General features: G+C 38.1%; 1 pseudogene; it reads right to left on the bottom strand.

Annotated features, from left to right (window-relative positions):
* Window positions 1–10415: 10415 nt before the first annotated feature.
* LOC100525998 (olfactory receptor 4L1-like) lies at window positions 10416–11354 on the bottom strand (annotated as a pseudogene).
* Window positions 11355–11932: the final 578 nt, after the last annotated feature.

The raw sequence follows: 11932 nt of genomic DNA, 5'->3' as shown, positions 1-11932 counted from the left end.
TTTCATCGTTTGCTGCTTCATGCAAATTCTGTTCTTTTCACTGGGAATGGTTCCTGAGCGTCTTCATTTTGTTTATGGCTTTCTTTTTCTGTGAGTTTAGGGAAGCCAAACTATAGTCTTGGAAGGCTACTTCTATGAAAGAGCTCCCCTTTGTATTTTGTGGGGGCTTACTATTTATTTCTGATGTGGGAGTTTGAATATTTGCTGTCTCTTTCTTTGGTGTGAGCAGGCTCTTATCCCCAGGGTGCTGAATGTGTTTCCAGGGAGGAGGCAGTGGGTAGGGCTAGTAGTCAGTGCCTTGTTTTGGGGCTCTTAACAAGCAGCAAGGACCTGCAGGAAGGTGGTGCAGGCTCCTCCTAGTTGCAGGGCCCTGGGAGTTAGTAATGAGCCTCGGCAGATTTACAAGGTGCCTAGAGCATGTGGCAGTGGCAGCAGCAGGCTGTGTGAGTTCCCAGGGGAATGAGAGCAACAACATGTAGTGTTCGATTGCAATGCCCTCCTCTGAGGTGACTGGAGCTGAAAATGGTGCCTGTTCAGGGACCCCTAGTGGTAGCGGTCCACGCCCACCTCTGGAGTCAGTGATGAGTACAGTGGTTTGCCCCCACTACCTGTAGACCTTGCAAGAAGCATTCCGTCTCACCTAGCCCACACAGCAGGTGCAGCACAGGCTGTTCCTATTTGCGGGACCCTGATAAGTGACAGAGATCAAGGGTGTGGGCACTGCCCAGAGCATTCAGCAGTGGCAGCAACAGGGCAGGTGTGCTCCCAGGGATTGGAGAGCAACAGCAGGTGGTGTTTGGTCACAATGCCCTCCTCTGTTGTACCCTTGAGATGACTGGGGCCGCAAGTGGTTCCTGTTCACAGACCCCTAGTGGTGGCAGGCCATGCCCATGTCTGGAGCCAGAGATAACTGCTGTGTTTTGCCCCTGCCCACCTGAAGACCATGCATTAAGCACCCCATCTCAGCCCACACAGGGGGTGCTGCATCAGCTTCCCCTATTTGTAGGGTCTTGGGAAAGGGCTCTGCCCAGAGCGTTCAGCAGTGGAAGCTGCAGGGCAGGTGTGTTCCCAGGAGGGTGAGAGCATTAACATGTGGTGCCCAGTTGCAGTGCCTTTTTTTTTTTTTTTTTTTTTGCCCACCCCTATGGTGACTGGGGCTGTAGGCAAAGCCCACTCACAGGCCCCCAGTGGTGGCAGGCCATGCTTCCCTCTGGCCTCCAAGACCACTACCATGATCCGTTTCTGCTGCGGGTAGATCATGAAAGAGGCACCACATCGCACTTAGCCCCATGCTGCCCTTAGCCCACACAAGAGGTTCCCAGCCACCTGTAGCCTCCACCAGAAGCACCTGATCTCCCATAGCCAGAGAAAGTGGCTTTTGGCCACTCGTAGCCTGAGCCAGAGGTGCTCCGCCCTCTGAGAGCCCTAGCGCGCATGCGGCCCACTCCTCTTCCTCTCACCCTCCCTGACAATGGCGCTTCACTTCTCCTGTAGCCCCAGACCTTCTCCCAGGTTTCCTCTGCCATGGCATTCCACTCCCCAGCCGGTAGCACACTGCTGCCGCCATGGTGCACTGCTCCTTAGCCCCTTAGGCTGTTCTCACACAGCCAGCCCTGGTCCTGTCCCTGGGACTGACCTCTGGAGCCTAAGTCTCAGTGCCCAGCCCCTGCCCAAGCGTCTCAGGCTGTGGTGTCCCGACGGTGGTGCAGATGATCTGTGCGGCTCTCACTCTGCTTTGTCCTCAGTCCAGCTGCTGTGCTTTTCTCCACGACTTTGAGGTCCCTCTTTCCGGGATGATCTCCTGGTAGGTTGGGTGGCTTCCCAGAATGTGGGTTCCTTTTCATCTTCAGAGCTCCCTCAGGAATGCTAGTCCCATCCTGATTCCCTTTCTCTCTCTTTTTCTTTTGTTCTACCCAGTTATGTCAAGGGTTTCTTGCCCTTTTTGAAGGTTTAAGTTCTTCTGCCAGCATTGCGTAGATGTTCTGTATGAGTCATTTTACATGTAGATGTGTTTTTTGGATGTGTTTGTGGGAGAAGCTGAGCTTGAAGTCTTACTCCTCCACCATCTTGATCCACCTCTCCTTAATTTCTTCTAAGAGCCTCCTAAGAAAGAATTCTTAATGAGTTATTTCATTAGGAAAAAATGTGTATTTTTCAATTCTAAGTGGCTATTTTCCCAGATGTGACATCTTTGGGTTATGTTTTCTTGCCTTAGAAAGTTTTTTAGTTTTTCTCCACTTCCATTTATTTAACAATGGTTAATTAGTTACTGGAGCAACACATGAGTATTCAACTAGATTGTTAATCAGTGGGAACTGTGTAGATTACACCTCTCCAAATCTGGGGGAAAAAAAATCCCTTTCTCTGGAATGGTATCTATTCTCTTCTTTATCATTTTCGTGTTTTTGGTTTTACTAAGGTGAGCTATTTTATCTTGTGTTTTAGGATAAGTATTTCTATTTTAAAAAATAATTTATCTTCATTTTTATAAGATAAAGTTGCAAACACTTGTTTATATTCAGGTTAAAAAAGTGCAAAGATGGAGTTCCCGTCGTGGCGCAGTGGTTAACGAATCCAACTAGGAACCATGAGGTTGCGGGTTCGATCCCTGCCCTTGCTCAGTGGGTTAACGATCCAGCATTGCCGTGAACTGTGGTGTAGGTTGCAGATGCGGCTCGGATCCCGCGTTGCTGTGGCTCTGGCGTAGGCCGGCGGCTACAGCTCTGATTAGACCCCTAGCCTGGGAACCTCCATATGCTGCAGGAGCGGCCCAAAAAATGGCAAAAAGACAAAAAAAAAAAAGTGCAAAGATAATTTAATATTTTAGGCAAGTCATAGAATTTTTGATAGTGTACAACAATCTGTGACTTAAAAATCTTATTTAATCATAAGTTGCTGATATGAGATCAGAAGATAATCAGCAGTTTAGAGAATAAAAGGTAGAAGAAACCTAAAAAGATTTCAGGAGGAGACAGAGGTGGTAATTTATAAGTTTGGTGTTTCACTGGCAAGTTTTTACTGGCTGACTTGGAGGCAACAAGCAAAATAATGGGTAACTGTGAGGCTGTTCTCTGAAACTTGTTTCTCCTGCACTACCCAGCCTTTTAAAAGCTTCTGCAACAGCCAGGTTCTTCATAATTCAACCTAGCTCATTGCAGAAGTTTCTTTCTCTTTTTTCTATTTTAGTTCTTGTATATTCATATGTTATTTAGCATTTAATAATACTTCATTACCCTATAGTTTTCTATTCATTCTTGTTTAGCCCAAGCTGAAAATTTTGAGGAAAACATCCCTCTGCGGTAGCATTACACTGATGTTGGAGATCATATCAGGCAGTGATCTCTTTCTAGTGACTTTAATTCTAGATACATGAATTAACTATATATATATATATATATAGGGCAACAAAATAAGTAGTCCTATATATATATATATATAGGGCAACAAAATAAGTAGTCTTGTTTAGATAGAGTCTATCATATTGAATATGATTACAAGTATGACGTAATTTCATTATTTGTGTATATATGTATACATTCTTTTATTCATTTCTCTTTATTAGATAAATGTTTAATCCTATGGATAAGTCAATTTTTTAAATCATTTCCAGGTAAAGAGAAGTCAGCTCAATATTCTGAAGTTATAACTCAAAACCGACATTCAAATTCTTAAAAGTCACCTTAGTATTAAGGAAAAAATCAGCTCATCATAGGAGATAATCCAGTATGAAAGAAAGAACTCTCATTGCCACCATTCCACGTTGGACCTTGATTGCCAACTATGTTATCAATTAATAATTTGAATATTTTAAGATGAATATCTTATTATCCATTCATATTTATTTCTAATAAAATTGTGATCCAAGAATCTGTTTTTCTCAGAAGCTTGACAAATTACCTCATCAAATAAGAAAACTGAAGTTCTATCACATCCTATGAAATGATCTATACCTTTGATGACTAATGTTCCTCAGTTTGAATTGAGAATTTTACATATATATATGCATATATATGTAATATATATATTATGAAAATATAGACTAAGTCAAATGTTCTAAACTACATTTTAATTTATAAAATATAGTCATTTATAGAGGTCTTAGTGCCAGGGAAAAAGAAAGAATTAGGTGATAAATAATTTACTAGTGAATCACACCTATTTTGCTGAAAGGAAAATAGAAAATTTGAAAATTCTATTAATTAAAATGCATTGCTAGTTAAATTTACTGCATGAGAAAAAATTAGAGACAAATATAGCACACAAACATGCCAAAAAGCTAGAATATAAAAAACAAAGAAATAATAAGGTATCCGTTAAGGCCAGCCAACTTAGAATTCCTCTCCCTAAGGCCTACTTTTACTTTGGAGAATGTAATTAGACATTGGCTATAAGAACTTATAGCTGTCTCCCCAAGGGAAGAGGAAAAAGGAGGTTTCCTGTAAGAAAACAAAGCAAGATATTGCTTTATTATTATTATTAATATTATTAACACAATGCACCCAAAAGTTTTATTTTATTGCCAGTACTGCTGAAAGGATACCATCCCAAATAACTTCAAACAACTCTTATGTTTTTGCCATTCATTTTTAATTCATCTTTTTAATTCTATTAACTACAAGAGACATAATTTACAGATGTTAGGATGGACAAGTCTTAAAACATACAGACTGAAAATATTGTTTTCCTTGTACGTGCATCTGTGAAACCATCACCCTTGTCAAATTGCAAAATATTTCTCTTACACCAAAATTTTCCCTTGGGCTCCTTTGCGGTAAACATTCACCAGCAGAAATAAGGACTATTCTTACTTCTCTCACAAAATATCAGTTTTATCTATTGCTGAATTTCATTTAAATAAAATCTCATAATATGTACTCTTTTGATTATCTTCCCCCTAAAATCACTGTCCTTGAGAGATAGATGCCATTTGTTCTGTGTACAAATTTATTTATTTTTTTAAAATTTGATTGCTGGGTAGAATCCACTGAGTAAATGTCCTCTAACCCCATCTTAATGCCTTCTTCTCAGATGACCTAAACTAACATAATTGGTACTGGGAGTGGTCTGAGAATCATATGGTTAATGGGAATTTGTAGCTGGCTCACTCACCACCTTTATGGGTAAATAGGACTCTGTTGCATGTGGTAGATAGGACACAGATGAGCTCTGGCATAGTGTGTGTGTCTGATTTGCTGAAGATTTCACAGGCGGTGATGTAGGAATACATCCTGTTGGAAAGGAATGCTACTGCAGGTGAATGATTCAGTCATTTGAAAGATAAGGGGAGACGAATTCCTACAATGAGTAGAGTTGTTTGTTCATCATAAGTTGTAGTGGTGCCTTGAAATAACAGTGGAAAGTGACTAACAAACAGTTAAAAGTTAAGTTTAAGGATTTATGAACTCTTTGGTAGTTGACAAAGAGTCTCTTGTCTCCTGTGGTAAGTAGGAGACTGAAGATCGAGCAGAGTTACACAGCTCCAGAGAGATGCAAACACTCAGTCAAAGCTTATGTGTATTAAGCTAAGGTCAGGGCAGTGACAGGGAAAATCTAAAACCCTGAAATATGATATAGGTATATCTGGATAATTGTCTCTGAAGACTTTGGTTCTTCAGACTTCTTCACCTTAGTAAGAGCTCGAACTTTCTCCTACTCTAGGAGCTTCAGAGACTTCTCTTCTGCAAGGCAGTACATAACATTTTAGGCCTGGCCTAACTTCCCCTCCAGAAGATAATTAGAGTAGAGCCCCAGAATAACCCCTAGGACACTTGGGGGCTGATCAGGAAGGAAAGAGATTTTATACTAACATAATTGTAAGATTTCATTTGCATGTTCTGGCAGGAACCATGGGATTATTATTGAAGGGAGTGTTGAGGTTTCCTTCATCATGCACTGTTCTCTTGACCTTGGTGGACATCTTTATGATAGCTATTTTTAATTCTCTGTCAAAGAAATCATATGATTGTTTCATTAGGGTCCATTTCTAGAAATTTCTCTGGTTCCTCTGTTTAAAACATCTTTGGCTAGTTCTCTGTTTCCTTGATACTCTGTGTTCATCTATACACATTAGACAATGCAGCCTCCCAGTCTTCACAGATTGGCTTTGTACTAGAAAAGGTCCTCAGTAATAAGTCTGGCCTGAGTTTCAAGGTCCTTTATCAATGTTTTTCCTCCCCAGGAGGAAGCAGACAGCCTCTGGGCAATGGTTTTCATTTTTACATGCTGTGCTGAGCTCATGATGAGGTGTGGAGGTGGAGCTATGGTATCTGGGGGTCCAAGCTGCCATCTCCATTTCCCTCCAGCATCTAGACTGTGCCAAGGCTGTCAGAACTCCATGATTGGTGAGATGAGTGCTAGTTCTTTGGGAAGTGTCTTGGAAATTGGGGTACTAGATGCATAAACTGACTCTTTTCCTTTATAGGGTGAAGCTGAGAATTGGACTTTTTTTATCCACTCACTCTTCAGTGAGTTATGGAGGATCAGTGGCGTATGTTGGCTCAAGCTACTGCCTGTTTTCCTGCTCCAAGCAGCTAGACTGTGACAGATCTGCCAGAGCTCCAAGACCAGCAAGACCTCAGTCTCCTTACCTGCCTTGGTGAGTCTGATAAATTTCATTCTCCTGGGATGCAGGAGAAGTTCCATTATTTTCTGATTTCTCATGAAGAAAATTTGTCCATGAATTGTTGCTGAATTGTTGTGTTTGTGGAGGAAGGAAAGTCCAGGGATTCCTCCTCTCCCATGTTGCTGATGTCATGTCACTCCTAGCATCAAGTATTGATACAAGTTGCAATGTGGATGAATCTTGAATACATTAAACAAAGAGAAGCCTGCCACAAAAAATGACATTCTCATTCCCTTCCCACCCCATGGACTTAGGAAACCATTAATCTACTTTCTATCTGTAAAGATTTGCCTATTCAGGACCTTTCATAAAACTAGTCTCATACAAGGTGCAGTATTTAGTGACCCATTTATTTAACTTAGCTAAAAGTTTTCAAGATTCATGTGTGTTGTAGCATTGTAAGTACCTGATTCCTCTTTATTTGCCAAGTAATATTCCATTGTATGGATATAGTGTATTTGTTTATAATTCATCAGTTGATGAACATTTGGGTTGTTTTAACCTTTTGAGTATTATGAGGAAAGATACTATAGTCATTCATGTACAGTTTTTTTATGAGGACATGTGTTTTATATTGCATTGTGTCTGAGATGAAATGGCTAAGTCACATGGTAACTCTGTGTTTACTATTTTGAGGAACCGTCAAAAATCCCTCCAAAATATTTGTACCAGTTTATATGAGGGTTCCAGTTGTTCTAGATCCCCATCAACTCTTGTTATTGTCTTCTTTCAGATAATAGCTATCTTAGTAGATGTGAAGTGGTTACCTATGGAGAATTGGATTTATATTTCTTAGTGACTAAAGCTGTTGAGCATCTCTTACTGTACTTATTATCCATTTGTATATATTCTTTGGAAACTTGGCAATTTAGAGTCTGCCTATTTTTAATTATTTGTCCTTTTTTTAGAATTGTGAAAGTTCTTTATGTGTTGTGGATACAAGTCAGTAATAAGATTTGTGATTTATAAATATTATCTCTCATTCTGTTCATTGCCTTTTCACTTCCTTCTGACTCTCATTTATGCTGGAGTTTTTGTTGATCTTGTGAGTTTATATTTTTAAAACCTTTCTGTGAGACTTCAGTGAATGCTATTTTCAAATAACATTTTTTATAGTGAATATCTGTATGACTTTTGCCAAATGTATGAGCCTACATGTTTAAGTAGCAAGTTAAAAGAAAATTCTTGCCTTGATTTGTTGGAACATACAAAGATCATTTATGACAAGACAAACATATTTTTTAGGAAGCATTTGTTTTCATCTCCACCAAGAATCAGGTTTGAGAGATAGTTTTTGTTTGTTTGCTTGCTTCTTACTTCTGCTCTGTGGGCTTTCTTCTAATTTTCTATTGTTTTTCAGAAATCGAGGCTTTAGCATAGCCTCCAGTCAATCCCCATCCTTGTTCACGCTCAAAGTCTATAATATCCCAAATTCCAAATTCTACTTGTAGGCTCCCTAGGAAATGATATTCTGTAGATGTTCTCAGAATGGGCAGTGTTTTAATACTGCTTTATTTTCCTGGAGTTTAAGGTTCAAACTTAGCCGCAGTTATGATTTTTTACTGTAACATCTATAATTGATCTAAACATTATTTTAAATGATTTTAGCAATTTTATATATTGTGTAACTCAATCTTGAGTGTGCTATACTGACAGACACAAAAATCTCACATAATATTGTATCAACTGGCATATAATCCCATCCACCACTGGATATATTTTTGCCACATAAATGGTTAGGATTCCTTTAATATAGGTATGCTGTAATATAAGGCTGAATTTTTTTTGTTTGTTTACTAAATAGAAATAGAGTTAAATATATGATGTCTTATTATAAATACTCTGAACATGCTTTGTTTCTTCTCTTACAGTTGCCTTAATATTTTTATGCATTTAATTTTCCTTTTAATTAATTTGAGAGCCCTAGTTCTTCTAATTTGTTTTCTAAAGTGTATGAGCACCATATACCCTTGTGAATTCTAGTCTTATTAAAAGATAATGCCTTGCAGTAGAGGTGCATTATTCTTTAGCTGTAAGTCAAATTGAATAATATTCTGCTAAAACATAGTTATTTCATCCTTTCTTTATTTATTCAGTAAGTATGTATGAGTTTATGTGTTCCAGTATATATACTAGATAGTAATGAACTTACGGCCTAAAAACAAGGCTGACATTAGCCTATAATTACACAAGTAGTTATTACCATAATTTATATGAAGAAGTGAAATTGCCGCGTGGTATAACTACACAAGTAGTTATTACTATAATTTATATGAAGAACTGAAATTGCAGCATGCTATAAATTGCATAATTTGTATGAAGAACTGAAATTGCAACATGCTATAAATTGCAGCATGCTATAAATATTTTAAGTAAAATAAAGACTTTTAAACTGTCCAAGTAAATTTAGGAAAGGTGTTCTAAAATGTAATATTTTATCTGGATCCTATACTGAAAGAAGAGTTAGTGGGGTAAAAAGGTGATAGAAAAGTACTCCTTGTGAAGGGAAAAGCCTGGAAATAGTTCTAAGTTAAGAAGATGCCTGATGCTTTGGAGAACTTGAAAGAAAGTGAATGTGATGCTAAACATTATGAAAAGGAGTAGGTTGGAACAAAATTCTTGAGGCAGGGCATATTATGTAGTTTTGAAGTCCAATTGATATGAACCTACGTCTTTTTAATTTTTTTTTTTTTTTTTTTTTTTTTTGGCCATATCCATGGAATGTGTAAGTTCCTGGGCCAGGGATCAAGCATGTACCACAACAGCAACCCAAGCCACTGCAGTGACAACACTAGATCCTTAACCCACTGCACAACAAAGGACCTCCATGAACCTAAGTCTTAATGGCAGAAAATAGTCTTAGTGAAGGAAGAAAATGAGAATTAAACTATAATGACATCACTCTGGATGATTATGGAGAATGTCTTCAATGGAGGAAAAAGAATTTGTGGTGGTCTAGGATCAATTTCAACACTGCTGCCTAGAACAAGCAAGAAATATTTGTCTCTTGAATTGGGAAATTTTATTCAATGATAATGAGATTCCCAATTTAGCATGAACTACCCCCTTTTCAACACTCACAACCCAATTAGACTTTGCTTAGAATAGCAATGAAAGATCAAAGACAAAATGATCTGTAGTTTTATGTAAAGCACTTGGAAAAAAAAATACATGATAAAGTACATAAATTCAAATAGTGTAATTCACATTTATTTATTGAAGTTTGAAAGTCAACTGTGAATACTTATGTCATTTCTTGGATCATTTGGTTTCAAGGCTGTTCTTTGTAGTGCTATAAAAATTGTCCTTCCATTTTTTTTTTTTCCTTTTGGTATCTTATATTCACTTTAGCTAACTAACACTCACAATATTACAAAATTTATTCTTATTTTTGTCTCATTGTTTCCAGAGATTAGATTATTTTCCATTGTTGTTTATATCCTTTCAATCATTATTGGTTCAGTTTGCCTCATTTAATGATGTTCACAATTCATTAACCATACATATCTATTAACATCATCTCTAATAGAATTTACCACATATTTTATATTTATTTATTCAATAGTGAATATATATTGAATCTGCAGGGTATTCAGTGCTTTTGTATGTTTATTTTGCTGTAGATCACTAATTATCATTATAACAGCATTAACAGAAAATTTAAAATATTTATTATTTTTTTCTATACCAGTTATGACTATGACATAAGAGAGTGAAATTATATTACATACAGTCTGTTCACATTGTATTAGCATTATATTCAAAAGTTGTGTTAGTAATATAGTGCTAAAATCTAGAAGTTCTGTGTGGAGCTAGTATTTTTGGAACCATAATTTTCTCATGGCCTCTTGCATTTTCTCATTTCTCAAAGTGTAAATAATAGGATTCAGTAAGGGTGTGATAACAGTGTAAAATACAGCAAGGATTTTATTGCCCGCAAAACTACTGAATGGCAGGCATAAATAAAGATACTTGGCCCAAAGAACAGAGTGACCACAGTGATGTGGGCAGACAACATGGACAGAGCCTTGGAGAGCCCTCCAGATGATCTTTGTTGCACAGTTACCAGGATGACAGTATAGGAGACAAGCAGCAGGAGGAAACAGGTAAATGAGAGCAGTCCACTGCCAGCAATGACAAACAATTCCAGGGTGTAGGTGTCCATACAGGCAAGCTTAATCACAAGGGGAAGGTCACAAAATATATTGTCTATGATGTGGGGGCCACAGAAAGGCAAGTTCACTGTTAATACCATCTGACTCATGGTGTGTATAAAGCCAATTGTCCATGAAAGTATAACAAACCCTTTCAGCAACTTGTGGCTCATGATCGTCCTGTAGTGCAAGGGTTTACATATGGCTACATATCTGTCAAAAGCCATGGCTACCAAAAGAGTCGCCTCAGCACCTCCAAAGCAGTGCATAAAGAACATCTGAGCCATGCAGCCCCACATGGAGATGACCTTGTGTTCAGTGAGCAAATCTCTGATCATCTTGGGTGTGGTGACTGTGGAGAGACACATGTCCAGGAAGGAGAGGTTTCCGAGGAGGAAGTACATGGGAGAATGAAGGGTGGAACTGAATGTCACCGTGACCATGATGAGAACGTTTCCCAACACAGTAGCACCATAGATCAAGGAGAATGTCACCAAGAAGACAAACTGAAGTTCCCATCCTACAGAAAATCCTAGTAAAATAAACTCGGTCACTACAGATCCATTTTTCAGATCCATTTACTCAACTCAGAAAGGTTCCAGACCTTCTGTACGTACAATGAGATCTTTTTTAAAAAGGCAGGATTAGTACTGACATTTTCTGGTTTCTATTTCATTCAATGTAGTTAGTTAAATCACGGATCTTTTTGAACCTGATTTCTCAAATCCCGTATTATCATTGTTCAGCGTTAAGTATTTGTGTGTTGTGTATGACTGGAGGTATGCAATAGCTTGGAAGTAAATAGTTAAATGATTCAATCTGAAGGTATAGATTTTGCTTTGGTTGTAATGTATTACACTACGTCCTCTTTACTTAACCTTTGGACATCATCCATAGGATCTAGAGTGGTGAAAAATAAGTGGTAACAATTATGTGATTATTCTGAGGAAAGCCTTCTTCTAAGTATTTCACATACTTTAACATACTTAGTGTTCATAACAGTCTCATGAAGTATTATAATTATACTAATTTTACATATAAGGAAACTCTGGCATAGGTGTATTAAATGACTAACTCATGATTACATACTAATAAGAATCAAAACAGGTATTCAGTTCCCATCAGTCTGACCAGCATCTGGGCTTATAGCAATAGA

Source organism: Sus scrofa, chromosome 7 (assembly GCF_054392235.1).
Source record: "Sus scrofa isolate SSC_HxYL_T2T_F1_AM1 chromosome 7, Sscrofa_HxYL_maternal_Yorkshire_Landrace_v2.0, whole genome shotgun sequence".
Lineage (NCBI taxonomy): Eukaryota > Metazoa > Chordata > Mammalia > Artiodactyla > Suidae > Sus > Sus scrofa.
Note: the sequence above shows the minus strand (reverse complement) of the source record. Positions and strands in the feature narration are given on the sequence as shown.